The sequence below is a fragment of the Mastomys coucha genome, unplaced genomic scaffold (genome assembly GCF_008632895.1).
Source record: "Mastomys coucha isolate ucsf_1 unplaced genomic scaffold, UCSF_Mcou_1 pScaffold4, whole genome shotgun sequence".
NCBI classification, from domain to species: domain Eukaryota; kingdom Metazoa; phylum Chordata; class Mammalia; order Rodentia; family Muridae; genus Mastomys; species Mastomys coucha.
In genome coordinates this window covers 17,849,621-17,876,902 of record NW_022196910.1, presented here as the reverse complement: position 1 = coordinate 17,876,902, position 27,282 = coordinate 17,849,621, and the positions used below count along the sequence as shown (strand labels likewise).

The 27,282-nt window shown below is 36.4% G+C and overlaps 1 protein-coding gene across 12 annotated transcripts in view; it reads right to left on the bottom strand.

Moving 5' to 3' along the window:
* Positions 1-27,282, bottom strand: part of Anks1b (ankyrin repeat and sterile alpha motif domain containing 1B) — a 1,082,674-nt gene that overhangs the window by 624,328 nt on the left and 431,064 nt on the right. The window lies entirely within an intron of this gene.

Genomic DNA, 27,282 nt, shown 5'->3' with positions numbered 1-27,282 from the left:
GTCTCACTGAGGCCTTAGTTTGCATTGGCCTAATGAATAAACAATTCTGGATCTTATGTGCTTCTCATTTGTATATTTATTGCAGTGAGGGGTCCCTTAATTTTTTGAGGGGTTGCATATTATAGCATTTGCTTTATATTGAAAGTTCTTTATATATTCTAGACATTAATTCTTAGTCAGGCAGGTAGTGTGCCTGTGCCCTTTAGTCTTCATAACACCATTTCCCCCAGGCCAAGAGGGTTTCCTTATGATGAAGCATAGAGATCAGTTTCTCTATGAGCCATGTCTTCAATGTCAACTCTACCTCTTTGCTAGATTCAGATCTTAAAGCTGGAGATAGTCTATATTGCAAACAATATTTAGAGTCTTACACATTACATGTATTAGCTCCTTCAGCAGTTTGGGTTATTTTCACATAAGTTGGGAGACTTTAGTCAAGCTTTATTATTATTATTATTATTATTATTATTATTATTATTATTTTGCTTTTTGTGTCTAGTTAGTCCAACTCTGGATGCATTTGAGCCTTTGGCATTGAACATACTAGAGGGGCTATTGGAGTTACTTTGTAGTTATTCCATTGGCTGGCACATATCTCCTCTCACTAATGATCATTACCACCTTAAGTAATATGTATCTATGAACCAATTCTAACACTGGCTCCTCCTCTGTTCTTACATTTTACAAATGTCTTAGCTTTCCTAGTTCCTTTTACATTTCTATACAAATGATGATTTGTCCCTATTAAAACAACAAAGGCTAAAACTACCTATAAAAAGTATTATCTGGCTTTTGATAAGAATTACAGTAAAACTGAGAATTTGTATTAATCATTACTACATTGAGTTTTCTAAACCACAAGCAGAGATATCTCTGTATTTAGGAATTTATATTTCTTTTATGTATATGAGTACACTGTAGCTATCTTCAGACACACCAGAAGAGGGCATCAGATCTCATTACAGGTGGCTGTGAGCCACCATGTGGGAATTGCTGGGAATTGAACTCAGGACCTCTGGAAGAGCAGTCAGTGCTCTTAACCACTGAGCCATCTCTCCAGCCCAGAATTTATATTTCTTAAATCAAAACTTTATTATATTTTCAACTACAATCTCTGTACATATTAAAGAGATATTCATAAGGGCCCATATAATCATATATTCACTAAAATCAAAGACAGAAATAATGGAAACCAAAAAAAGACAGAAATAGATCCTACTAGAAAGTCCTAGTATAACATTCAGATTTCTCAGCCCTTGTCCTTCAGGCCACAAAAGAGGAGACCATCAAAGAGCTGAAGGAAAAGTATGATTTTTCCACTGAAGATGGTTTCTCTGTCTAAACCATCCTTCAGAAATGACATGGAAATAATAAAATGTCTCCAGACAAACAAAAGTTAAAATTCCTAACAGGAATTCATTGTGCTGCATCGAAAGCTCCTGATTAAAGACACAAAACACATGAAAGTGAAAATTTAAATTGTATAAGGGATTATATTGAAACTATTGCAGACTACCTTTGTAGCAGATGTGCAGCTTGGTCTTCACATGGGTCCCCCAACAATTGAGCCGGGCTGTCCCTGACTGTTGCCTGCCTTTGGATCCTCTTCCCCTGACTGGATAGCCTGGTTGGGCCTCAACAGGAGAGGATGCACTTAGTTCTGCTGCACCTTGTTCTATGGAGGAGTGGTACCCAAGGGGGCTTCCCCTTTTCCAAGGAAAAGGGAAAAGGATAAGGGGAGAGATTTGTAAGGGTGGGACTGGGAGGAGGGGGGACTGCAATTTGGGATATAAAACAAATAAATAAATTAATTAAGGGGGAGAAAATACTGTGGACTAGAAGAGACGGATTTAACGGAATTTTATCTATAGTATGAAGGCTTTTATTTTAAAACAACTATGGCTAAAATTAATTGTTAAAAGGGAAATATAAAATTGTACTACTTTTGATACCAAAACCACAGAATGTAAAAGTATTACATTTACAATACAATGTTGGATTTGTCTCTACTACATCACTTAAATTTATTTATTTCTAATATTCTGATTCATCATTGTGATTATAAATAATATTGTATTTTTAAAACTTCTAGATCTACTCATTCATTAATACTGCACACAAATATCATTTTTAAAAACAATTATTTTGCATCCTATAACTTTGTGGAAATCATTTGTTTGTTTTCCCTTGGACAACTTACCTGTGCCCATAGCACTGAAGAAGTGAACTACACTTTCTTCAGCCATCATTAGCTTCCATTGGCTCCCCAGGGAGAGATGTGCCTCATAAGACCGTCCTCTATTTATGATGGAAGGTTGACATGCCCAATACTGTGCAAATCTTGTGTAGGTAACCACAGACTTTTATAAATTTCTTAGAAGTTTCAAAATAGATAATTCATGTGCAAATAGCAATAGCTTTATTACTAATTTTTAAAAATATATTATTTTATTAATTCTTTTGAGAATGTCATAAATGCTCTTACTCTCTTTTAATCTTCATGCATTTATTTCCATTTTTGCCTTTATTGCACAGCTAGATCTCCCAGCACTATACTTCATAACAGTGGTGAGGAAAGCGACAAGCTTGCCTTATTCCTAATCATGGAAGAAACATATCCAGAGCTTCACTAAGAACAATGCTGACGAAGCATCTCTTTAAAATGTGTGCTCTTAGTCACTGAGAAAGTTCAACCACATTCTCTTCTTTAGAGAGTTTTAGAGGCATGAGTAGACACTGAATTTTGATTGTTTTAATTTTAAATAATATGATTTTCTTCACTATTAATTTTCATTATTAAACAAATGTAGTTATGGATTAAATTTTACTTGATAAAGTCATGTAATTTTTATATATGGGTGAATTTGATGAATTGTTCTCTAATACTTTGCTAAAGTTTTTTTCCCCTGTAATCATGAAGACTACTGCTCTCCTTGCACTATTGTAGTGTGTGAGTGTGTACATGTGTTAGTACACACACACACACAAACATACACACACAGACACACTTGCCATTTTGAAACAGAAAAGGGAGAATACTAACTTCATAAATTCTATTAGAAAACTTTCTTCCATTTCTAAGAAAATATTGCTTAGAATTGTTAATTCTTTAAATATCTGCTATGATTCCATGGTTAAACTAAGGGCTTGGCTATGACTCTTTTAGAAAAGATGATGGATTACTAATTAAACTCACATCACCTGTATCATATTGGGTGAATTGTGACAGCTTGATTTGAAAAAAATTAGTCCACTTGAATTGAGTTGTCAAACTAATATGTCTACTTTAATAGTAATGGATTAATAATAATATGTCTATTTTAATAATGTCCATTATATAATAATGTAATTTCATATTCCTTCATATCCGTTTGATGTTTCAACGTCCATCATGAAGTCTTCCGCTAAATTCTGATGGTGATCATTTCTGTCAGTTCTTCAGTTTCAGTTTAAAAATGACATAAAATAATAATTTGATGATTTACAAATGACATTTTCTCAGAAGGCCAGAGAGGTGATAACACTGTGTAAAGAGATGTTTGCAAGTGTGCCCAGAAGTCTATCTGGTCTTTTTAAGTCTCAGGAAATTTCTCTGATGACAACAGTGTGCGTTGAGTACATTCTGTGTCATGTGTGCTGTATATCTTCTCTCACATACACAATTCTGAAAGTGTGTTATATGGAGAGAATGTGAAGCTTGTTGAAATGTACCAAAAAGCTGTCAGATAGTCCCAGCTCGCTCAACAGTTCAAAGACACCAGTATAGGAGCTGTTGTACCATGGTTCTATAATTATTTAAAATGTCTTCCTGCAACTCCTTCCATGGGTATTTTGTTCTCCCTTCTAAGAAGGTACGAAGTATCCACACTTTGGTCTTCCTTCTTCTTGAGTTTCTTGTGGTTTGTGGATTGTATTCTGGGTATTCTGAGCTTCTGAGCTAACATCCACTAATCAGAGAGTGCATACCATGTGTGTTCTTTTGTGATTGGGTTACCTCACTCAGGATGATATTCTCCAGATGCATCCATTTCCCTAAGAATTTCATAAATGTGTTGTTTTAATAGCTGAGTAGTACTCCATTGTGTAGATGTACCACATTTTCGGTATCCATTCCTCTGTTGAGGGACATCTGGGTTGTTTCCAGCTTCTGGCTATTATAAATAAGGCTGCTATGAACATAGTAGAGCATATATCCTTGTTACATGTTGGAGCATCTACCAGGAGTGGTATAGCTGGGTCCTCTGGTAGTACTATGTCCAATTTCCTGAGGAACCACCAAACTGATTTCTGGAGCTCCCAGGGACTAAACCATCAACCAAAGAGTACATATGTGGGACTCATGGCTCTAGCAGCATATGTATAGCAGAGGATGGCTAAGTCAGTCATCAATGGGAGGAGAGACCCTTGTTCCTATGAAGGTTCTATGCCCCAGTGTAGGGGAATGCCAGGGCCAGGAAGTGGGAGAGGGTGGTTGGTGAGCAGGAGGAGGGGGGAGGGAACAGGGTTTTTTTGTTTGTTTGTTTTTCGGAGGGGAAACTGGGAAAGGAGATATCATTTGAAATATAAATAAAGAAAATATCTAATTAAAAAAACAAAAAAAATGTAAAAAAAAAAAAAGCCTTCCTACAAAATACAAATAACCAGACTTATGAATAAGGAAAGGATAGTTTGAAAGAATATGACAGCCATGGCATTTATAAAAGCCACTGCCAGGAAAGTTATCGTTAATGAATACTATGTTAGAAGAGAGTAAAAGCTTAAGCCAGAAAGAAGTGACAGTATTAGCCCTTCCATGGTCATCGAGATGGCATGACATTTAGAATAAATACATATGACATTCATTGAAGTAAACTGTAGTCTGTGCCATAGCAACTGTTGTCACTAGTGGTGATAGATATTATTAAATAAAAATGATATTAAAATTAATTCTAGCTAATGGTTTCTATTTTTTCTGCTAAGTTATTTAAAAAAAAAAAAAACCTTGGCAAAATACCTACTAAAAGTTTTTATTTTCTCTCTGGACCATGCCTCCTGAAAAATGATCAAAATGTACTGCCATGGGATATAAAGCAAATGCAAGAAAATAACTCAGGAAGTTTTGTGTGGATTTCTCTTAAGGAAAAAAATGTCATTAAATCTTAATAAAACCTCTAACTCTAAAGTCTGTTTCTTCACATTTGTATCAATGAGCAAAGAGAACAAATATTCAATTCATCTGTATATTAAATTTAAATGACATATTTTTTTCTGTAAATTCATCATGTATGAAGAAAATCAAATCAGATTTGGAGCAAAGTAAAATTGGTTTCAAATCTTTTTTTTTTCTTTTTTTATTAGATATTTTCTTTATTTACATGTCATACGATATCTCCCTTCCCAGTTTCCCCTCTAAAATAAATAAATAAATAAATAAATAAATAAATAAATAAAAAACAAAACAAAACAAAAACAAAAACAAACCTTTGTTCCCTCTCCTTGACCCTGCTCGACACGATATTTACAGTTGAGTATCTGTATCGCTGAAATGAAAGTAATACATAATTTCCTCCAAGAAATTACTGTCTGGTTTAACTGGGATAATTCATAGATTGCTATATAGATAATACATAAATTACATTAGGATAATGTCTAATTTAAGATAAAGATGTGGTTGTTGTTTTTGTTTGTTTTAAGATCTAGGTTGAGTAGAAAGTAACTGAAAGATCTGCATGTTAAAATAATACATTCCTCTTTAAAAATAATAGAAAATAAAACAATAAAACAATAATAGCAGAATGTCAGCTTCCATGTAAATGGGTAGAACCTCATAGATACATTGTAATCTACAGCAGAAAGGGATAAAATAAAGGGAGAGCCACTCCGTTTAGGAGGAAATAAAGGAAATAAAATTATTTTATCAAAGTTTGGTAATTGCAGCAACCACTTAAAGTAGAAACTTTCAGGGAGAATTCTTCTAGAAATATGAATCAAACAGCCCTGTCTATCATCTGGAGAAGGGGGGCTTATGATATAAGACACCAGAAACTAGGGAGAAAGGAAAGTTTAATTTGTTAGCTGCTATTACATGAATAAATTAATTTTAAATAATTGCTTATATTTTAATTCCATTTTGTATTTAAATAAGAACTTTGCTGAGAAAATATTGCTATAATGTAAATATTTTAAAGATTGCTTTCTCAGTTTTTGTGAGTATTTCATTGGTGCAGAGGAAGGAATTAATTATTAGACTTAAATTCATATAAATCTCCACTACCTTTAGTGCATCTCTGCTTCACTCTGCATTTTCCAAGCCTTTACTAAGCACAGGGCTTATGTTCATTTTTAAAACTTTAAACACTTTGTAGCATAAAAGTTATAATTTCAGGTAATATTTTTTGATATTTTACATCGTTAAGTATTTCTCCATTTGTGTATTGGATATTTATCTTTTTCTTTTTTGAGATCTCTATTCTGATACTTAGCCTGGTTTCTTCCAGTGCCATGGTAGTAATTTTCTGTGCTCTCATGAAGGATTTTTACATATTAAGTATTGGTCATTTAACAGCTCAATTATTATAAATATCTTTACCCAATTTCCACTTTATTTCTATTTTAATTAGTGTTTTTGATGCTTTAATAACATTTATGTTTTTGTAGTCATGGCTATTTCTTTTCTTCCTTTGTGGTTATGTTCACAGTTTGTATTTTAGGTAAATATCTCCACTCCATTTTCACCTTTATTCCTATTTTAATTGGTATCTTCTGATGCTTTATAACATTTACTGACAGCCTGAAGCACCAACTTTCATACTTCTTGTTAGTTCATAGAGAAGAGACTGCTGAGCTAATCATTTGCAGCTGTTGTGACAGGAGAGAGAGAGGTGGGGGGGGCGGGGATGAGAAGATAGAACCTTTTCAGGTCGTTATTAATCACTGTCAGTATTTTGTAATAGCATACTCTCTAACATCTGTTTTCATAATTTAACTTATTTTAAATAGCCCTTCCTTCACATACTTTACTAAATTGATTATTAGTTCACGTATAACCGCGGTTATGTAGGTTTACACATGATGATCCTGTTACATTTTAGTGAATTTCAACAGAAAATATGAGATTTGTAGTATCTCATGTCACATTTTAGAAATTCAACAGAAAATATGAGGTTTGTAGTTTCTCATATTCGATGAGTACATGAAAGAATACCTTATTATAATAATAACATGGTTTATTATGAAATGGTATATTTCATAATATATATATAAGAACACTTATGTGGATGTGTGTATATGTATGCATATTTGTGTGTTTTATGTGTGTGTATATATATTGTATGTGGATGTGTGTATGTTCATATACATGTATATGTGTGCATGTGTATGTGTATATTATGTATGTATGTATATAGGGTATGTATGTGTGGGTATGTGTGCGTATATTATGTGTGCATCGTGTGTATTTGTGTGTGAGTGTGTGCATGCACGTACACATGCATGAAGATCAGAGGCTGACACTCAATGTCCTTATAATTGTTCTCCAGATTATTTTGTTTTTGTTTTTGTTTTTTTGTTTTTCAAGACAGGGTTTCTCTGTCTAGCTCTGGCTGTACTGGAACTCATTCTGTAGACCAGGCTGGCCTCGAACTCAGAAATCCAGCTGCCTCTGCCTTCCAAGTGCTAGGATTAATGGCATGTGCCACCACTGCCTGGCTCTCCACGTTTTTTTTTGTTTTGTTTTGTTTTGTTTTGTTTTTTGGTTTTTGGTTTTTGGTTTTTTTTTTCCCAACTTCTCACTGAGCAAACCTTTCAGATTTGGTTAGACAGGCTGGGTAGCAATCTCTAGCGATCATCCTTTATCCATCTCTCCAGCACTGTGATTGCAGCTCCTTTACATGGTGACACTGGAGATCCAAGTTTTGGGCACCATGCTTATCTGGCACACATTTTACTGAATGAGTCATCTCCCCAGCCTCATATAACTCATTTAAGAACTCACAAATTTTGTCAGTTACTCTTATGGCCACTCAGTAAATACTTACTGTCAAGTTCTTTGCTGAATGTCAAGAATCAAAGAAAAAAAATTCACAAACTAGTAGGGCATCACATGTAATTTTTGCTTTTATAATAATGTAATTAGTATGGTTTTCATAAAAAATTTCCATTTTCTATTGGACATATTCCTTTGGGAGAAGAAATAACTAACATTCAAAATGTTTGAAGAAACTAAGTGGAAACCTGTGTATGTGTGTGTGTGTGTGTGTGTGTCTGTCTGTCTGTCTGTCTGTGTTGGAATTACCCTACATAGAATAAATACAGGTGACTGGATTTAAAGCCCAATGCCAGATGCAGGATACCTTCCTTTAAGTTTTTGGTTAGTGGTGTCCTGGGTTCCCCCAAACAATATAGGCTATTTTCATGGCTCTTAGTTGTCCAACTGAACTTGACAACAAGACCCACACACACATTGGTCACAAGACACAGAGAAATCAAACTGGTATTTATCAGGAAGCTACCCTGCTGGCTAGCTTTCATAGTATAGGGATGTATTACTCATAATCCCTGAATACTGTGAATTCCATTAATGATTGCTGTGGTGACAAGATATGCCCAAGTACATCAATGGTGACATGAATGCTGTGGGCTTAACCAACTGCTTTATGATAGCATTCAAGGCCAGTTCTATGGGAGGAACACACAAGAGCTACTATACATCTTGCTTGAGAGCTCACAGGTCACAGGAGTGAACCTACTGCTATTATGGATATATCAAACTGCCTTCTATATTAGTCTCTCTATAAGTGTAGATTACTAAAGCCCTGAGACATCATCAGAGGAGGTGCTTTGTGCAGTGGATGATGGTTAATGTGGAGACTCACAACTGGACAAGGGACAGAGAATAATTGTCAATGGAGTGATCAGCCCCAAATGGGACATCTATTCCACACCCTTCCATGAAAGGCAGGGAGGAAGTAGCTAGATGGTGTATAGGATTCCAGCTAAGTGAAGGTGGAACCCATTGATGTTGTGTTAACCTTAGGTATTGGAGATTAACTGAGAATCAGACTTGCTCAGATAGTCAAACACATGATAGTGGAAACTTGATAATTTGGTTGTCAGGAAACAGGATTATAAAAATGGGAATGAATTCTGTAGTATTTAGATCTAAGCTGCATTTATCCATAGGAGTTTATACATTCAATATGTAAAGATAAAAATAGAAAAATAGATATGTCTATATATCTTCATAAATGTCTGCATATACATACACAGACATTCTGCACATACTACAAATATTCCTTAACTTCATCTAGAGTGCAACTGGTTGAAAGCAACAACAACAAAAAAAAAATAGCACTCTATGTATTTAGAACCTCAGTCTTAGCATCCACCATTTCACATATGAAGGAAACAAAGGTGATTGGATTGGAAAGATGAGTGAGTTCCATATTTGAGACTAGAAAAGTGTATACAAGGTAAGTTTAAAACATGAGAAAGTGCTCAAATAATGAGAGATATATCAAAAGTAAACAAGAGGACTTGCTTTGGCAAAACACTCAATCATTTAAGTGTTAAAATAATGATGGTGATGGCTTGTAACTCAATGGACAAAATAAGAAACCCATGGCCCTCAAAAGATGAAAATATTTTAAAAAGAAAGAATTGAATGATTTTAAAATGAGATATTAGCATAATTTCAAAGTATCTTTTCATAAAAATTCAGACATAAACAAGTAAGCAATTTCACAGTGGAGAAGCCTGGAAGATACCACTGTATTTATGTGATTATGGTGAAGATCATAACAACTAAGAGAAATCAAAGTTCAAGTCCCACCTGATAGGACCCATTTAAAAAAAAAACAGAGCCTTCTCGGTCTCTCTCTGATAAAGATTCATGTTCTGGCTTTAATAAGAGAATATCACATAAATTTAAGCAGGGAACCACTCTGGCTAGCTCATTATCTTTAAACAGGTAGAAGTTTTCAAAAGTCAAGACAAGACTAGACATTTGGATAGGATCTTGTGATTACATGTTAGTAATATGCCAAAGACAATGATGTGATTTTGATGATGAGTTTTCTGGTCAGAGAGAAATATCCCACTTTTAAGGAGTAAGTCACTACTTGTAGCTGATGAGGCATCAGGTCTGTGAAATAGTTAGAAACTTAGAAATAGTTCCAAAAGAAGAAGTCTTTGCATTATGTCTCCAACTTCATTATAACTTTACAAATGTTTTAAAATGCAAAGCAACAAGAGTCAATAATAACGCAAACAGTACTGTATAGGAAGTACAGAATATAAATTAGAAACAGACGAGATTGAGAGCTAGGGAAGCCAGTAAGGGAGCTATTTCAGCAGTAAAGTCTAAAGGCCTCAGACAGTTGCAGAGAGAGTAGAAGAGGGAGGTCTGAGTCATAGTTAGGAAGCAGAACTGATGGGCTTTGGTGGCTAATTAGATATAGAAAGTGGAGGGATGAGAGAAGCCTTGGATGACTCAGACTCCCAGTTTGAGACTAAGTAGAAGGTAGTGCCAAAGAATTGACATAAGCAAAGAGGAACAAAGTTTTAGAGTCGTAGAGTTTTGATGCCTGGCAAGCAGACATGAGTCTCTTCCAAAACTCTGGGTTATTTGACCAAATGAGATGGGCTGCACTTTCATTGTTAAGTTGAACATCTATTCTCCTGTTTCGAAAGAAGTAACATTATTGATCCATTTTCCCAGTCTTTAATAATTTTACTTACTTACACCTAAAGAGACAGAGGTACTTAAATACATTTGGGGTACAAAGTACATATACCTATAACTGCTTTCCTTTGCCTCCACTCTCCAGAGCAAGGACACCAGTATAATGAGTATGCTGGCTGCTCTTCAGGATATGCTCTCTGTTCCTCTGTGGCACCCTATAGGTTGTCCAGATATGCCCATGATTGGAATACATACTTAAATGGACAGAAAAGTTACAGCTAGAACATTTAGGCACATACCTAGAATGGCATTATCCATTAAGTTCTAAAAATGGTTTAAAAATCAAGACATTTGTTTTCAATTTATCTAACTCTTATATCCTGTCACCCTCTTGCTTTGGAATCTTGAAGATTGGGGTGGTTAATCTGTCTTTTAAGCTCCAACAGTGTGCAGTTTTTATCCCTCATACTGTATAATACTGTGTTTAAGAAGATAACCCTGGGATGAAGCCTACTTCATTGTGGTAAATGATGGTTTTCATGTGTTCTTGGATTCTGTTTACAAGAATTTTATTGAGTATTTTTGCATCAATATTCATAAGCAAGATTGGTCTGAAGTTCTCTTTTTTGGTTGGGTCCTTGTGTAGTTTATGTATCAGAGTAACTGTGGCTTCATAGAACCAGTTAGGTAGTGTTCCTTCTGTTTCTATTTTATGGAATAGTTTGAGGATAAATGCCATCAAGTCTTCTTTGAAGGTCTGTAGAATTCTGCACTAAATCCATCTGGCCCTGGCTCTTTTTTTTTTTTGGTTGGGAGGTATTAAATGACTTTTTCTGTTTCCTTGTGTGATATAGGCCTATTTAGGTAGTTTACCTGCTCTTCATTTAGCTTTGGTATGTTGTATCTGTCTAGAAAATCTTCCATTTTATCTAGATTTTCCAGTTTTGTTGAGTATAGGCTTTTATAGTAGGATCTGATGATTTTTTTGAATTTCTTACATCTCTGTTCATTTCTGATTTTGTTAATTTGGATACTGCCTCTGGGCCATTAAGTTAGTTTGGCTAGGAGTTTTTCTATCTTGTTGATTTTCTCAAAGAACCAGTTTTTGGTTTTGTTGACTCTTTGTATTGTTTTTTTGTTTGTATTTGGTTGATTTCAGCCCTGAGTTTGACTATTTCCTGCCATCTACTTCCCTTGGTTGAGTTTGCTTCATCCCAGGGATGCAAGGTTGGTTCAGTATATGAAAATCCACTAACGTATTCCACTATAGAAACAAACTCAAGGAAAAAATTCACATGATCATCTTAGATGCAGAAAAAGCATTTGACAAAAGACAACACCTCATCATGTTAAAAGTATTGGAGAGAACAGGAATTCAAGGCCCATACCTAAACATAATAAAAGCAATATACAGCAAACCAACAGCCAATATCAAATTAAATTGAGAGATACTTGAAGCAATCCTACTAAAATTGGGGACAAGGGTGTCCACTCTCCCTATATCTATTTATAGAGCCCACCTCCAGCAGGAAGACAGGGCATCAAATGAGGAAGGGGGTTGCCAACCCACAGTCAAAACTCTCACCCATAATTATTCCTGTCTGAAAGAAGTACAGGGATGGAAATGGAGAGAAGCCTGAGGAAAAGAAGGTCTATAGTCAGGCCCAAAGTGGGATCAAGCTCAAGGGGAGGTCTGACACTATTACTGAGGCTATGGAGTGCTCACAAAAAGGGACCTAGCATGACCATACTCTGGAAGACCCAACAAGCAGCTGAAAGAGTCAGATATAGATATTTGCACCCAACTAAGGGACAGAAACTGCCGATCCCTGTAGTTGAACTAGGGAAAAGCTAGAAGAAGCTGAGGAGAAGGGAGATCCTCGAGGAGAACCCAGCAGTCTCAATTAATCTGGATACCCAAGATCTCTCAAACACTAGGCCACCAACCAGGCAGCATACACTAGCTGATATGAGGCCTCCAACACATATACAGCAGAGGATTGCCAGGTCTGTGTTCAATCAAAGATAATGTACCTAACCCTCAAGAGAATGGAGGTCCCAGGGAGTTTAGAGGTCAGGTGAGGTGAGGGATGGGGGGGTGGGGAAGAGGTATGAGATGTGGAACAGTTGGAGGGTGGACTAGGAGAGGAATAAAATCTAGAGTGTAAATAAATAAATAAATCCAGGGTATAAATAAATAAATAAATCTGGAGTGTAAATAAATAAATTAATTAATTTAAAAAAGAAGATAACCCATTCTAGCTACTTGTTTTTCAGTTTTAGACAGTTAACAAAACTGATTTCAAAATTATTTTTCAACATAGCAAAAAATACAACATACTGGGGCTGGAGAGATAGCTTAGTAGTTAAAAGCACTGTCTGTTCTTCCAGAAGTCCTGAGTTCAATCCCTAGTAACCACATGGTGGCTCATAATGATCTATACTGTGATCTGATGCCCTCTTCTGGTATGCAGGTATATATGTAGATAGAGCACTCTTGTACTTAAAACAAACAAACAAACAAACAAACAAAACTTTAAAAATACAACATATTTTTGGACATCTCTTTATATATAATATTGGAATCATAATAGACCTATCTATATCACATGGTTGTTCCAAAGATTAAAATAGAAGCTGCATGCATAGCCCTCGGTAACGAAGGATATATTTGTTGCTGAGTCAGAGTGCTCCCTTTCTCAAGAGTGTGAATGTGTGTAAGGTGAATAAAAGTAAAAAAATCAAACCATTGAGTTTCCAGAGTCAGTAGTGGGGGAAGAGTCTGAAAAAAACCTTCTTCAGTGAGAAATTATAACTGCAGATATCTCCCATATAGTTGACCATGAAAACCTTTTTACTGAGCATTTCTCATAGACTAAATAGTGCTAAATAATAGGATGTTTGATTAAGAGGAGGATAAGCCAGGCAGTGGTGGTACACACCTTTAATCCCTGCACTGGGGAGGCAGAGGCAGGTGGATCCCTATGAGTACTAAGCGAGCCTGGTTTACAGGAGTGAGTTCCAGATAGCCAGGGCCACACAGAGAAACCCTGTCTTAAAAACAAATGAACAAGTAAGCAAACAAATGAAAAAGGAAGAGAGTAGACTCCTGATTTATCAGGACACCTTGATGTATTAGAAGTTCTGATGGTAAATTCTGTGCTTCATTAAGTCAAAGGACTTCAAATATTTTGCTCTTACTATCTTTCTTTTGTGGGACACACACATAAACACACACACACATACACACATATACACACACACACACTCATACACACTCGCTCATACATACAAATACATAAATTCACCTTTAACTCTTGCTCAAATATAAAAGCCAATTTGAGTACTTTCTCAGTAGATAGCATTCTCTGATGTTCCTCTGATAGACTCCTCAGCTATGCTTACCTAAATAATTCAAATAACACCGAACACAAATTATATATCAGGCATGTTGAGGGTGAGGATTTCATTTTTTTTTAAATTAAGGACACAATTTCCAAATCTCATAGAACACCCACTGGAGTTGGGAAGGAATGTGACAAAAATACCATGCTTGTTCAAAAGCAAAATGTTATGAGGGCAAATAGCATAGAGGAGACAGAGAATGAAGTATAGCTATCTTATCTTCAAGAGGGAAGGCATTGCTTATAACGTAGCACTTGGATAATGAGCTGAAAGAAGGTAACAATAAGCCATGACATTTTCCATATAGATATTCCACACAATCAACAACCAATAGTAAGACCCTAAAGTAGGAGCTACTTGGCAATTCATGAAAGACAGCACGGCAGGACTGAAATGAGCTAAGGAGAGTGGGCACTGACAGCCTAAGACATTACAGAGAGAATGAAATTATCTGTGCTGTTATACCTTTGCTTTGAAATGCAAGATCGATCGGGTGAATGTGACCCGATTTACATGACTGCCTGTTGACTTGTGAAAGGCACAAAAAGCACAGTGATTAATGTCCAAAAAACATGACTGAAAGATTTTCCAAAGTTCCAAAAAAAAGATGTTAATGGCCTATCAGCCATCAAAGTAACACAGGAAAGTAACAGAGAAAAAAGAATAAGAAGGGCCTTGCTTAAAAAGTATATTTAAATAGCATGTTGATGTTGAATTAGAGAATATACATGAATTGAAATATTCTTATTAAAGATATCACTAGTATACACTGAGTATATGCAATGAAAAGGCTGTAAAATTGAGTAAAGAGAGGGTTGACTTTGAAACTATTTGGTTTCAAGCTACCTTCTCACCCATAAAGATTTGTAAGGATATTCCAAGCTTTTGGGCTAATATCCACTTATCAGTGAGTGCATACCATGTGTGTTCTTTTGTGATTGGGTTACCTCATTCAGGATGATATTTTCTAGTTCCATCCATTTCCTAAAGAATTTCATGAATTCATTGTTTTTAATAGCTGAGTACTCAAGATACAATTCACAGACCACATGAAGCTCAAGAAGAAGGAAGATCAATCTGTGCCCCATCTGGGCATCCATCCCATATACAATCACCAAACAGAGACACTACAGATGCCAAGAAGTGCATGCTGACAGGAACCTGATATAGCTGTCTCCTAAGAGGCTCTGCCAGAGCCTAACATATTCAGAGGTAGATGCTAACAGCCAACCATCGAAATGATCACAGGGTCCCCAATGAAGGAGTTAGAGAAAGGACTGAAGGAGCTGAAGGGGTTTGAAACCCCATAGGAAGAACAACAATATCAACCAACCAGAGCTTCCAGGGTCTAAACCACCAAGGAGTATACATGGAGGGACCCATGGCACATATGTAGCAGAGTATTAAGGCCTTGTCGGACATCAGTGGGAGAAGAAGCTCTTGGTCCTGTGAAGGCTTGATGCCCCAGTGTAGGGGAATGTGAGGGCAGAGAGGTGGGAGTAGGTGGTTAGGTGGGGGTACACCCTTATAGAAGCAGGAGGAGGGGAATGGGATAGGAAGTTTCTGCGGGGAGGGATCAGGAAAGGGGATAATATTTAAAATGTAAAGAAATAAAATATCCAATAAAAAAAGATTCATAAGGATACTACAGCATTTTTGTTCATGAGGTCAATATTAAGTTGATATTTAGTATATTAAAATCAATACTGGGCTATGTATAAAATGTTCATGCACAGGTGAACGTTCCATTAGCCACCAGAGGCTACACATACCATATAGCTTCTATGGTTTCTGAAAAACTCCACTTTGCAGTCAATGGAAAAAAAAAATCCAAATCATCGTTTTACTAAAGGAAAGCAGTTATGATGTCACAGACTTTGAGAGTGTTACAGACTACCAAGCACATGCTGAGAGCTGACTTCCTAGACAGTTTTCTGTGGGACTGAATATGTGTTGTAGAGGAAGAAATGAATTACAGATGGTGGGAAGTTCTTCAGATGGGGTGCGACTAACTATGATACAAAGCTTAGCACTGTTTTCTTTAAAAGCTTGTTGGACAGCCAACTAGTACTTAGTGATGCCTTTAGAACATGAGGCTGGAGTTCAGGGAGGTGGTGAGGGCTAGTTCAGAGCTTTTCAGGTTGGACACGAGGTGAGAGTACATACGGGAAAAGAAAGCGGGTCTGAGGATAACTCCCAGAAGCTTGATCAATGGATTCCATCAATGAAATTCAAAAAAAGCCCTCTTTAGTGCACAGGCTCCCAATTCTTAGGGTGCAATCTACATTTTAGTCATTGTCACATTAAAGATCATTACTTAAGCTGTCCAGCATATGGTCAGTATTCAACTAAGCTTCAGGAATGAATAAATGGACAATAGCATATACCAGGATACTTTCATGGCTGAATTCCAGGGTTTTCTAAATTGGGATAGAAAATGACTAGCTTCAGATTCATATATTAGGTTTATTGTTCACTGAGTTGTCAGGTTAGTTCATGTGACTTTAGTGGCAAAGGTAATTGGAAACTTTAAAATTTACCCAGAGCAATCAACAAGTTACTTAATGGGAGAGATGGAATTAGATTTCCAATTACAGTCTGCCACCTGTGACATTACAGAAATAATGACAACCTTACTTTCTAGACACTTTACTTTTTCAAGGAAAAATTTCCTAGAAAACTCTGTCATCTATGCTGACAACCCAGAGAGGTGCTCTAGGGTAAAGGCATGACAAAAAAAATAGAAAGAAGAACACAGAATAGGAGAAAAACTCAATGTTAATGCCATGGTGCAATCTGTGGCAATCTGGATCACAATAATTTAAGAAAGGAAATGTATGTTTTTAATCTGAGAAAGTATAAATAGCAGTTACCCATTTGGTTTTACTCAAACTCCCAGTTTCTGGGGTTCATACTTTATGAGGTTTTCTTATGCTGTCGTTGCTAAGAAATAAAATGCTAGACAACATGACCATTCCTACTCAATGTCCTCTTTGGTATATTTGGATGATAAAGAGAACTCAGAATGGCTCTCAGATATGTACTCTAAAATCTGATCTTGTGATGTTTACAGCCAATATGTTATTGACAACTACTTCCTTGGCTCTCACTTTGTTGAACAACAAACAGAAGAGGGGTTATGTAGAGGGTGTGTAATAGAACACACCTCTATCAATTATAAGATAAAGGGACCAACAGGCAAAATTTTGAGTGTTCCTCCATGAATTCCCTCTATATAACCTACCTTGGAAAACTGGGTTAAACATACATACAGATAGTTTCCAACTTGAAATGGTTTGAATGAACAACTTCTGAATTTTTTGAATGGCACAAATGCACCCATTAGAAACCATAGCTAGAATTTTGAATCTTTATCTGTTTCCAGACAGTGATGCATGGTATGATCCTCTCTCAAGAAACCAGGATGTGGCAGCAGGTCACAAGTCTGAGTCAGTTACTTACGCACACTAATTGCTAAGCTATACAGTTCCCTAGGCTCAATGAAGTCACTGGAGTTTTGGTTTCTATTTTTCATTCAAAAGGTTTATCAGTCTGTACCACACTGTAGGGTCAGGACCTTGTGTGCTAGCCTTCAGATGGATTTAATTGGTTTTGGATGGAGTTTAACTATGTTTTAGAAAAGCTCCCTAGGAAATCCTAATTTGTGGAGACCTGCTAATGGATTGGTGGGTCCAAATGACTTTTTTTTTTCCAACTTTTTCTTTCCAAAATTTACCTATGATCACTAGGTTAATGTTTTCAATAGAAGAGTTATCTTTGTATTGGCAACCATCTCTTCCTTCAGCTTTTGTCTTAAGACTTCAAACGAAGGACACGACCTCTGTGTTTCCCTCCTTTGGGCTATAAACTTTGGCCATCCATGTTTCTGCTCATCTTTCCTTTTTCCAGTCCATTATTCTCCTCTCCAACTTTATCCCTGTGGAATATGAATGCACAACCTTGATCATTTTCTCCCCAAAGAGCTAATTAACATTAATAGAAAGATTATTGACATTGGGGATTCAGAGTTCTTCCAGTTAGTGGCTGTGTCACATTGAGAGAATTATTCAGCCTCTCTAAGCCTCAGGCCCAATTATTAAAGTAAAGAAAAAGATATAATTTTCTCATAGCATTTTTATGAAAAATAAATGAAATATATACTCTCTATATATAATAAAAAATGGTTCAATGTTCAATAATAAATATTTTGGAGACTGCTCTTTTGAAGAGCTTTTGTTCTTTCTCTCTTTTAGTTGTAATCCATTGCAATATTCTATTATTCGTCCCCTCCCAATTGTATGACTTGGCTTTCCACATACCCACTGTTATTTCTAATTTTAAGATTTAACATGTGCATTCCATAATCCTACACTGCCCAGGAAAATATTATTCTAGACTTGGTAAGGGTTTTATATAATCTCAGTTCAGGATTCTATTTAATAATGTCAGAAGGAGATGACATTTAAGATGATTATTAAGCCACCTCATTGTTGGCTTCCTGAGCACATACAAAGTCTAGCAGAATATGCTTTAGGCTGACATATCACCTAGTCTAACCAGAGTCGTCCTCTGTTCAAGCCTATCCTTAACTCTCTCAAGGTCATTCCCAAACACTCGTCAATTTCTCTAAATTATTCATCATCTTTGATACTAAAGCATCCTTCTACCATGGATGCTTTATCCAGGGTATAAATCTGCATTCAGCACTACAGAAACAAAATAGCACATTATTGTATTTGGAACAATCATTATTATACAAGTGCAGAGTTATATTAACATGGATTTTCTTAAAGATGCAAAACATGTGATGGAGATGTAGTTCAGTAAAAGAACTCTTAACCAAGAAGCCCAAGACCTTTCATTTGAAACCTAGCACCTGAAAACAAAGATATCCTGAAGGATATATTTTGCTATGATATTGAAGAAAGAGAGAGGAAATTATATGCTTATTGCATATAGAAAAAAACAGATGGGAAAGCTGCTACTGGACCACCCACCAAAGAATACACATGGAGGGACCTATGGGGCTGGCCACATATGTGGCAGAGGATGACCTTGTTGGACATCAATGGGAGGAGAGGTACTTGGGCCTGAGGGTGTTTGATGCCCCAGTATAGGGTAATGCTAGGGAGGGAAGGTGTGAGTGGATGGGAGGGTGGGGGAGCACCCTCATAGAGGCAGCGGGGAAGGGTTAGGGAGGTCCAGAGGGGAGACCTGGAAAGAGGAAAACATTTGAAATGTAGATAAAGAAAATATCTAATAAAAAAAAAAAAGTTCTCAACAAGCCAGGAGTAAAGTCATCTAAAATAAAAGCTCATGTTCATGTTGACACAATAAATTCTTTCTCCCAAAGGTAGGAAACAAGGCAGAGATTTTTAGAGTTGCCACGTCATCATATGATTTCTACCAAAGTCACAATTAGAAGAAAAAGAAGAAATGGCATGGTATTTACAAAGGCAAAGGAGAACTGTCATCATCCGAAGCTGACATCAGAAAGCCCTGTGGAAAGCATTGTCTACAAAAGCAAAGCCTAGGCCCTCTGCACATATGTTAGAGTTGTGCAGCTTGGTGTTCTTGGGGGACTCCTAACAGTGGGAGCAGGGGCTGTCTCCGATTCTTCTGCTGCCTTTGGGATCATTCCCTCCCACTTGGTTGCCTGGTCCAGCCTTAATACAAAGGGAGGTGCCTGGTCTTACTGAAACTTGATCTGATACATTTGGGTGATATTCACAGGGAGGCCTGCTCTTTTCTGAAAAGAAATAGAGAAGGAGTGGATGTGGGGAAAGAGAAGGGAGTTGTTGTGGAGGGACTGGGAGAAGAGGAGGGAGGAGAAAATGCTTCCAGGATGTAATGATGATGATGATGAGGAGGAGGAGGATGATGATGATGATGATGATGATGATGATGATGATGATGATGATAAAATCAAATCTTGACTTCTAATTAACATATGCAATAGCCTAAGTAGATTATAAACCTGACCTTAGATTAAGTAAGATAAAAAACTTCGAGAATAAAATATGGTAGAATACATTCAGATACTGGACAAGACAAGAACAAGTAACCAGAAGAGAAAACTAAAACTATATTCATCAATAGATACATATAATAATGTATAGTCAAATTAGAGACTATAAAGGAATAGAAACAATGTGTGTGTCTGTTAGTGGATCCAAATCTTTGGGAGTTACAAGAGAACATATGCAATAATGCTCTCAACCAAAAATTTAAAAAGTTGGAAGAGAAGTTCCTCATAAAAATGTGCAATAGCTACAGAAAAGGCATGCAATGTCATTAGTCACCAGAAAAACTTAAACCATAGTAACAAATCATTTCATGTTTGTAAGGATAGCTGTAGAGAAACTAAAATTGTCATATTTTGCTATTGGCAGTTATAAAATGTAGTGACTGCTTTAAGACTATAGGAAAGTTAATTATAAAATTATCTTCCTTAAGCTCAATCATGCCATTCATGTATTTACATGAAAAAATATCAAAAACACACAAATATTTCATGTGTAATTGTGAACAACACAACTCACAGCATGCACAAGACCTGCACAGCTCAAATTAGCTAAAAATTCCAAGATGGAAGAGCTCCTATGTCCCCACCATAGCTGGGGAGCTATTGGTATCTCATGGCTGCTGGAGGAGGGAAGGTCACTTTTCTCTGGAGGGTGACCACTAGAAAGTTACCCATGCTCCAATGGATGACACTACACACTCATGATATATGATTAGCAACAATTGGACTCAGTGTTATACATTATATGTGTATGTATGCTGTGTGTGTGTATCTGTGTATCTGTGTGTGTGCATGTGTGTGTATATGTTTGCTCTGTGTGTGTGTGTGTGTGTGTGTGTGTGTGTGTGTGTGTGTGTGTGAAATTGGGAAAAGATATATTAGGGGATTAAGAGAGAGTTGGTTAGGGGAAGGAAACAGGGAATGGATATGATCAAGAAACATTGTACACAATTTTCAAAGAATAAATTTAAAGGCAAAACAACAACAACAAAACAACAAACAAAATAAAACAAGCTCTAATCAATAGGCGAACAAAGAAAAATTGTAGTATATTAATCCAATGGAATACTATTCATTTAGAAAAAACCTGTGACATGGATGAATGTCAAAAGGATTCCATTTTGGAAAAAAAACAAAAGGATTCCATTTATACAAAGCCTAATAATAGATTATTTTAATCTGCAGCATGAAACCAAATGAGGCAGAAATGAGGGAGATTTCCTGGTAAGGGTTAGGAGGAGTCTCTGGAGTGGTGGCAATACCCCTTTCTTCTTTGAGCAAGATTACACCTACAGGTACAACAGACCAAGTGTGACCCTGTTCACTTATGATCTGTGCGTTTTATTGGAAGGGTTCTAAGGTTTCTACCAGGAAACATTAAAAAATAAAAAGATTTTCCTTCTCTTATTTAACATCCTCCAAGGTCATATGTGTCATCAACATGACGTGATTTTCTTCATTTGTATGGTTGAATATTGCTTTGTCATGTAAATACACATTTTTTTCTGTCCATTCACACACTGGTGAATCCTTAGGTTGATTCTCTCCATTGGCTATTTAGACTAACGTTGCCATAGCATGGAACACAGATCTGTCTTTCACCTACTGACTTCAGTTCTACACCCAGTAATAGAGTTGCTGAACCATATGGTAAGTTCTATTATTTGGTACTCATAATTTTAGCTTCCTAGGAGTCCCACACAGATCTCCATAATAGCGGTGTTAATTTACATTTCTACTCACACTGTGCAAGAGTTCAGGTTTCTCATATCTTTGCCAATGCTTATTATTCCCACTCTTTCTGATAATAGCCATTTTCAAAGGAATGAGATGGTATCTCATTATGGTTTTAATTTGCATTTCCCTGACAATTAGTGATGTTAAGCCAGACTCAGAAAGATAGCTGTTGTACAATTTCACTTTTCTATGGAATACAAGAATAAATAATCTCATAGATGTAGATATCAGAATAGTGGGTGCCAGTGGCCAGGTGGATAGGGATAAAATAGTATTGAAAGATGCTACTCAGAGATAAATATGTATAGTTAGATAGAAGTAAGTTCAAGAAATCTATCTACACCATGGTGACTATGTAAGTGGTAACATGTTGGATATGCAATGCTAAGGGAGAGGATGCTAAATGTTCTTAACACAAAATGTTGGGAGGGAAGGCATTTATTAATGACATTGGTTTTCTACCTCACAAAGTATGTATTCATCTAAATGTACTATTGAACATTACAAATACATACAATTTTATATGTCAGTTTAGGAACAAAAGTCCAACTTAAGCAATATGTAATTATTTAGTGGAAAGAAAATCAGCATGTCAATGCACCCACTTAATTTTTAAAAAAAGAATTTTTTTCAAGTATTTTCAAGTGTAAAAATCATTCTATTTTTTTTCAGGTAGAAGCCTGTGGGTTATTCTAAACAGAATAATTCAGCCTCATAGGTGAATATTCTTGAGAGAAACAAAGAGAAGTCAGTAGCATATAAATATTTCACTTCTAATTAATTAAGAATAGGATGTTTCACGATCTGGAGGCTTTTAAGACATGAAAGGACCCAAAGAAACGAAGGTGAGGAGATCAAACAGGACCGTGAAACCAGCAGCTGTGACTTAGGTAGTTAATAAACATGCAGAGCAAAAACAACCTCAGTAGAGAGCTCTGGAAAGTCTGAGGCTTGCAGGTAATTAACACGCTAATCAGAACACCTGCAATACTGTAAGCCTCCTCTCTCTCTGGAAGCAAGGGTTGCAAAGGATTCTCTCCATATAGAGGTAGAATCCAGACTTAGCTGGGTAAAGATGAACATGAAGCCAAGGGAAGTAAGTGGTCCAACTCATGCTACCTAAGCAACATCCATTTTACTCTACAGCGCACATGCTCATATATTCCTCCAATGATCCAAGAATGCATGAGAAAGAAAATACAAATTGATAAGGTTTGTATTTACCCTATTATTTTTAAAGCATATGTTTTGTGTGTATGTGTGTGTGCGTGTGCATGTGCATGTGCGTGTGTGTGTGTGTGTGTGTGTGTGTGTATGATGATGTGTATGTGGGGGTCAGAGGACAACTTTTAGGAATCAGTTCCTTCCACCATCTGAGAACTGAAAGGTCTCTCACCTCTAGTTTTAAAAGTTAATCTCGACCTCAACTATGTGGGTGATTTCTTATTTAGTATTAAGAATGTAGTTCTGTGATAGAACCATTTCCTAGCATGAGCTAGGACATGCCTTTAATTTCTAACGTAAAAACATTGTGTTAGAAAATGGATGTAAAGTGCTTGAATACCCAAGAGTGATTCTAACCAGATTTCTTTTATTTCCAGATACAAACCTAAAATCAACAACTGCTTTAGACGATTAACTTGTACTTACAATATAGGCACTTATATAAGCTAACCAATAATTATCTTTTCTTTAGAACAATATTTCACCCCTGACTATGGCTATTTGAACACACACTGGAGACTCATCTGTTCCACCATCTATCTATCATCCGTGCATATCAACTGGTTTTCAAACCCTTTCTTGAAACTAGCAGTCCTCCATTAAATTTGATGTTGGCTATAGGCTTGCTGTATATTGCCTTTTTTATGTTTAGGTATGTCTTTGTATCCCTGATCCCTCCAGAATTTTTATCATGAAGGGATGTTGGGTTTTGTCAAAGATTTTTTTCTCCATATAAAGAGTTATCATGTATTTTTTCTTTCAGTTTGTCTATATGGTGGATTACATTTATTGATTTCTGTATCTAAAACCACCCCTGAATGTATTGGATGAAGTTTACTTGATCATCATGGATGATCTTTTTGATGTGTTCTTGGATTCTGTTTGCAAATGTTTTATTGGGTATTTTTGAATTTATGCTCTTAAGTACAGCCTAATATATAATAGCCAGAAACTGGAAACAACCTAAATATCCCTCCACAGTAAAACTGATAAAGAAAATGTGGTACATTTTCACAATGGATTATTACTCAGCTGTTAAAAATAACATGAAATTTGAAGGCAAATGGATAGGACTAGAAAAACATCATCCTGAGTAAAGCAACCCAGACCTAGAAAGATACATATGGCATGTGTTTACTTATATGTGGATATTATCCACTAAATAACTGATAACCAACCTACAGGCTATAGACCCAGAGAGGTTAGCTATAGAGGAAGGACTAGAGGGAGAACACATGAATCGAATCTCCCTGGGAGAGAGAAATAGAATAGATTTTAAGGGGAACTGAGGGCAAGTGGAAATGATAAACAGGAGGATTAGGTGAGGAGGGGAGAGACAGCTAGAATTGAAAGGCATTTAAGGGATGATATGGAAACCTAGTGCAGTGGAAATGCCCTAAGATATATGGACATTTCCTATATCATTTCCTAATGAGGTCTTCTAAAAATGAGGGATACAGAATCCCAACTGGCCATCTCTTGTTACCAAATGAGGCTTCAGAACTGAGTTGAATTCAATAGAATTGTTGGTCTAAAGGTCCATGAAATTCCTCAAACAACCCAGGTTGCTGCTAAGACAACGAATTTCTCTCTGCAAATTGACAATGAGGCCTCACTGCCAAAGACAACACCCTCACAACCATTGAACATGGAAAAATCCAACTGGTACCTATATAGGGCCTTAACCCCTATGCTCTAGTATCTTTATTTCAGGAAGGTATTCTTCAGGTGACCAAAAGAGAAACAATCAACTCAGCCACTAAACCTCTGACATACAATTGATCCTACCTGCAAGATATACTAAGCAATGGTGGCATAGAACTTGTGGGAGTAGCCAACCAATGTCTGGTTTGATGTAAGGCATACTCTACAGGATGGAACTCATACCCAACCCTGCTTGGGTGACCACGTACCAGAGATTAGATAGCCCAGAGAACTAGGGTAAAAGCAAACACTTCTGGTCTAAAAGTATCATAAAATGATTCTTAATATATTCTGCTATCAGTGCTTTGCTCAGCAGTCATCAGAGAAAATTCCTCCTCCTATAGATAGGACATATGCAGAGACCCACAGCCAGACATTAAAAAGATAAAGGCCTTGAGAGACACAGCTCTAAATGGGATGTTGCCATCAAATCCCTCCCCTCAGAGTTCAGGGAGGCAGAAAGAGTGTTAGATCCAAAGGGAGTGGAGGATACCAGGAGAACAAGCCCTCTAAATCAACCAGCAAAGCTCATATAAACTCACAGTAATGGAAGCAGAATTCACAGGGCCTACACACACATGTACATGTTCATGTACACATACACATACATAAAATATCTCTTAGTCTAGTATTCTTATGGGACTCCTGAATGTGTGAAAGAGTGGATCTCTGATTCTTTTGTCTTCTTCTGGGCTCTTTTCCTTTGTTGGTTTGTCTTGTCCAGCCCTAATGTTTTCTGTTTTATCTTATATTTTATTTTAGCATGCTTGTCTGTTATCTCTTAGAAGCCTGGTTTTTTTTTCTAACGAGAGAGAAGGGGAGGGGAACTATAATCAGGATATATTGTATGAGAGAAGAATTTATTTTCAATAAAAGGAAAAAATGAAGAAAAATGAAAAGAAAAGAAACCAGCAATCCTATCCCATTATTCTTTCATGATTACATTCATGGGAATTTTATACTCCTGTCTGTCTACAATGACTGATAACCAAAGAGCTCAGGAGTCATAAGGAGAAGAGAACAGAAGTAGAGTCAAGGTGCTATTTCTCCTAGCTCTAGTTTTCCTCAAAGCTTTTCAAATATCTCATCCTGAACTAAGATATCTATACCTATACCTATTCCTATACCTATACCTATTCCTATACCTAGACCTAGACCTAGACCTAGACCTATACCATACCTATACCTATACCTATTCCTATACCTATACCTATACCTATACCTATACCTATACCTATTCTTATACCTATACCTATACCTATTCCTACTCCTATTCCTATACCTATACCTATACCTATTCCTATACCTACACCTATATCTATTCCTATACCTATACCTGTACCTGTACCTATACCTATACCTATACCTATTCCTATTTCTATACCTATACCTATTCCTCTACCTATCTACCTACCTAACCACCCACCTATCTATCTATCTATCTATCTATCTATCTATCTATCTATCTATCAATCTCCTTGAACTTAGAGAGATCCATCTTCTGCCTCTCAAGTACTGAGATTAAAGGTGTGTGCCACCATACCTGGTAAAAGTTTTGGGTTTTTATTTAATTTTAGCTAAAATATAATTATAGCATTTTTTCCTTTGTCCCTCCAACTCTCCCATATTCTCTGTTAAGCCCTGAAATTCATCTCCTCTTTTTGCATGATTATTGTTGTAATACACAGTGAATGTGTATGTGTGTGTGTGTGTGTGTGTGTGTGTGTGTGTGTGTGTACAATGTGCTGCTTCCACATCTTGTTACTTGCATGTACATCATTTCAGGATGGATCATATAGTATTGGATAACTAACTAGGGGGCTCATCCCTGGGGAAGACTAATTCTTCCTCTCTTTTGGTGGAGAATCCTTATCCAGTATCTCTAAGGAATCTGTTTTTTATTCATGAGTGACCAAGAAGGTTTAAATTAGGTTATTTATATAATGATTAAAAATAACTAATATTTAATAATGGATTGTAATAACATGTTGGACTGCATAAAAACAAATGGTTTTAATGTAAGTGCTGGAATTGTGTTAAGTACACACCATAACAAAGTACTTGGATAGAAATTGAGAAGCAGTGAGCACAACTGTGACACTCACCATCAGAATCCAGGTTTGGTGTTTGTTGCTTCGATCAAGTAGATTAAGATGAAATGCTTGAAAATGTTTTCTTACTCTGCATCCTGAGGTATTATAACATTATCTGTGCCTAAACAATGCTATATGTGTACATTCGATTGTCATAAAGATGACTCATAAAGTTTCTTGAGGATATTTTAATCATTGAGTAGGGCTGGATGAAATAGCTGTTGTATTAAAAGAAATCAGAGGAGCTCCCTAGTAGATAGCTAGTTTCAACCCGTTGGAATCCAAGCATCTTTGAACATCAGTCTACAAATTCCCTGGGGATCAATGACGTTTTAGTGAAATAATTTATACAAAAGCCTTCTACAAACTATACTGGAATATGAAGTGGAAAAGCTATTAAGGATGAGACTGTCGTAAAATAATCTAAAGTAAGT